Below are 3,704 nucleotides of genomic sequence, written 5' to 3'. Positions count from 1 at the left end.
TCCACAAGTTCAATGCTTTGAATCCAGGTATTAAACTTTGCATTTTTTTTCATTCCAAGTTGCATAATAATTTTGAATATTTCAATGCATTTTAGTTTTTCATTTCCATTATGATAATTCAATGCATTTCAGTTTTGGATCAACACAATTATTAAATGCATCGTCAAGTTCTTTGAGCCAAACATATGATTCATCAGTTCAATCAACCAACAAAAATTGGACTAACCCGAATGAGGTCAAGACTATTTGTCATATCAATGAATTGGGAAAGGATTGTTTCGCCACGATAATTGGCACTATAAAAAGATTCAAAGCCTCCAAGTTTGGATGGTATTTTGAGTCTTGCCCTGATTGCAAAACCGCTAACAAGTCAAGTGGTCAGAATTTTGAGTGCATTTGTGGAGTGAAGGATGTTGAACCTATCACTAAGTAAGCTACCAGTGATATATATATATATATATATATATATATATATATATATATATATATATATATATATATATATATATATATATATATATATATATATATATATATATATATATATATATATATATATATATATATATATATATATATATATATATATATTCATGCCCTCTTATTTATTCACATGTTGTATTTTTTAAGCCACTTCATTTTCTTAATTTTTTAGATTCAAAATAAAAGTTGAGGTTGAGTATGACAACCATGTTGGATGCTTTCTGTTTTGGGATAAGGGTTGTACCCCTTTCATTGAAATGATAGCTAGAGAGTTAAGACAACTCATGAAGGAGGTATGCACTTCAAAACCAACATGCATACTATTTCATTTTATCTTCAAGTTCTGATATTTAACATTGAAACTATGATTGTCTCCTAGGCTGAAGAGGACAACCTAAAACATGTCCAGCACAACTCGACAAACTGTTGAACAAAGATTTAGCATTTCAAATCAAGTATCAATCTTTTTTCCAACAATACTCTATTGTGCAAATCATTAAGGATGATGACGTTTACAATACCTTGAACTACTTGCTTAACCCTAATGATGTACATACGATTTATGTGTATATATCTATTTTGGATTAGGTCAGCATCATTTTCAAATTCTATAACAACATTTTCTAATCAATTTAAACAATTACTTCATATTTATTTCCAGCATACTTCAAATGTTGTTGTTTTGAACATTGGCACATCCATACCAAGGGAAGTCCAAGACCAACCTGTTGTATGCCATCTATCATATTCCTACTATTTCATTTTGGTTTGCATCATCCTCATTCTATCTAAATGTACATAACTATTGTGTTTTTTATATGTAGGTGACATCGTCTGCTAAACATACCAACTCTGCTCAACCATCCACATCTGCCAACTAAACTTAGAGTCCATCAGCCAGCTCCAACAACACCCATTCTAAGAGGGTTGCTATTTTAATATCTCTTAATGATCTTTTCCGAAATGAAGACCTAACTCCTAAGTAATCTGCCACTAAAGCTAAACACCTAAATAAGCAGTGATCTTATGGCCATACCATTGCAAGCCTCACCTTTTGTTGGTTTATTTTGTTTTGTTGACACCATTTGTGTAAGGATTGATTCCAACCCCTAAGCTGTAATAACATTTGAGTGTGTCATTATGTAGGTTTTATTTTTTATTTAACTTGAAGTCAATATCTCATGGATTAATGATTTTGTAATGAGGCTGTAGCGGGGTATTCGTTACCATTAGAGATATTGACTAAATCCAAGGTAAATCATACAAGTCGAATCGCCACCGCACTTCTATTTATCCAAAGGAATGGTTAGAAAGCGAACAAAAACCTAAAAGTTTTAACAAAACTAGTAAAAGAGAAACAGAGATCTGGGTAAGGGGGTTGGTTATGTAATGGGAAGGTGTTAGGCACCCAAAACATCCTAGGTACTCATAGGGAGCCCTTTTCATACTTGTTGCAAGGTTGTTGTTTTGTCAAAATTTTATTTGTGCAAACATGATTGAAGAGATGAGAAGAGAATATACAAGTTATTTACATTTGTGTTTGGATGGATAAACCCATTGCCTACGTACCATCTTAAAAAGATTAGGATCAAAACCTCGTAGTTCGGGGTAAAAATCTCAAAACAGGTTGGTGAATTGATTGGTCCAAAAGCCTTGAGGTCTTTTGTTATCCAAGGGAGAAAACTCAACCTAAAACCACAAATCCACCATGTGAGGATAGCTTCAACATGCTAGTGAGGGGTTAACCCTATAATAAGCATGGAAGACTCATTGTCCATCACTAAGGATATAGGTGAGTATTACATCTACCACAAGGATAACTCAAACCTAATAGCTAAAGGTTATGGAAATTTTGATCAAGAAAGTGGCCATTGGAACCACAAAAAGATATTTGAATGGGTTATATTTACCAATTATAAGTATATACAAATATGGTCAAAGTTGACTTAAAGATTCAATTCCAAATAAGTGTTATGAAAAGAAGGTTTGAAAATCAAAAGCATAAGGCTTAGGTTTCTAATGTTTGAAAACAATGGTTGAATGTTTGCACAAAGAGTTGTGACTTGGGTTAGAATGGAGAGAAGAAGAAGAAGGGCTAGAGTCCTAAGCAAAGCAAAAAGAGGAAGGATAAAGAAACAAAACCACAATGGAGTTTCTCTCTTGAGATCATATAGATGATCCAAGTAGCTCCCATCCTTTGGAATAGGCAATCACACAAAGCATAAGCAATCATCAAACAAGCCTCTTAAGAGACCATCAATGTATCTTGTATCTTTCACTTTGGATGAGCATGGCAATGGTCCTCCAATTTGAGCTCTCATAGAATTCCCTAGCACAAAAGCACACACATCAAAAGTTTCATGAAGTAAACCAAGGATGGACAAGAGGGAGTTTAGATATTTGATCCATATTCATCATTAAGGTTCTTTTACTCCAATTTTGCATAGGGAATGTCCTAGAATCTAAGTCCATTTCTCCATTCTTTGCATAGGGTATGTCCTAGAATCTAAGTCCACTTCTTTGCATTTGGTTCTCAACAATCAAAATAAAACACAAGCATAATAATATATACACAATTATGTGCTCAAGTGAGCAAAAGGCAAATGGCATTAACATAAACATGTGCTCAAGTGAGCAAAGAGAAAAGCAAATGGATAATATGTGCAAGAATAGTAAATTGCATAGAAGTAAAGAGCAAAAAGTAAATGTTAGTTGTTAATGGTTAGTGTTAGTAGTTAGTGTGCCATAAGGCAAATTTAGCGCTATGTTAAGCAATCGTAATTGGACTTATGTAGAAGTCACAACTATCTGAGGCTTGTCAATAATAATGTAGGCAACAACACAAGTTAGAAGTCTTGATTAGTGAACCAAGTTCCAACAACTTGCCATGCCAAAAAGAAAAAAAGAGAATTGATCTTGTATTGGTTTAAGTCCTTTGCATGATTTAGAAAACAACATATCCTTAATGCAAAGTCATTCACTTGATCAATTGATCAAGATGAATTAGATTTGAATCAAGGAAGATTAAGTTTCCCTAATCAATGCTAACTTATCAACCTTTAACTCATTGATCAAAAGGAAGAAAGAAGAAGAAGGAAGAAGGAGATGAAGAATGGATAAGGAAATGGAAAGATCAAAATGCATAAGATGGAATAAGATGTACCAATCCATATGTATTGACCAATTGACATTGAAAGTCAAAGTCAAACAATAAGAAATCA

This window comes from Lathyrus oleraceus, chromosome 1 (assembly GCF_024323335.1).
Source record: "Lathyrus oleraceus cultivar Zhongwan6 chromosome 1, CAAS_Psat_ZW6_1.0, whole genome shotgun sequence".
Taxonomy (NCBI): domain Eukaryota; kingdom Viridiplantae; phylum Streptophyta; class Magnoliopsida; order Fabales; family Fabaceae; genus Lathyrus; species Lathyrus oleraceus.
This window is presented reverse-complemented; position numbering follows the sequence as displayed.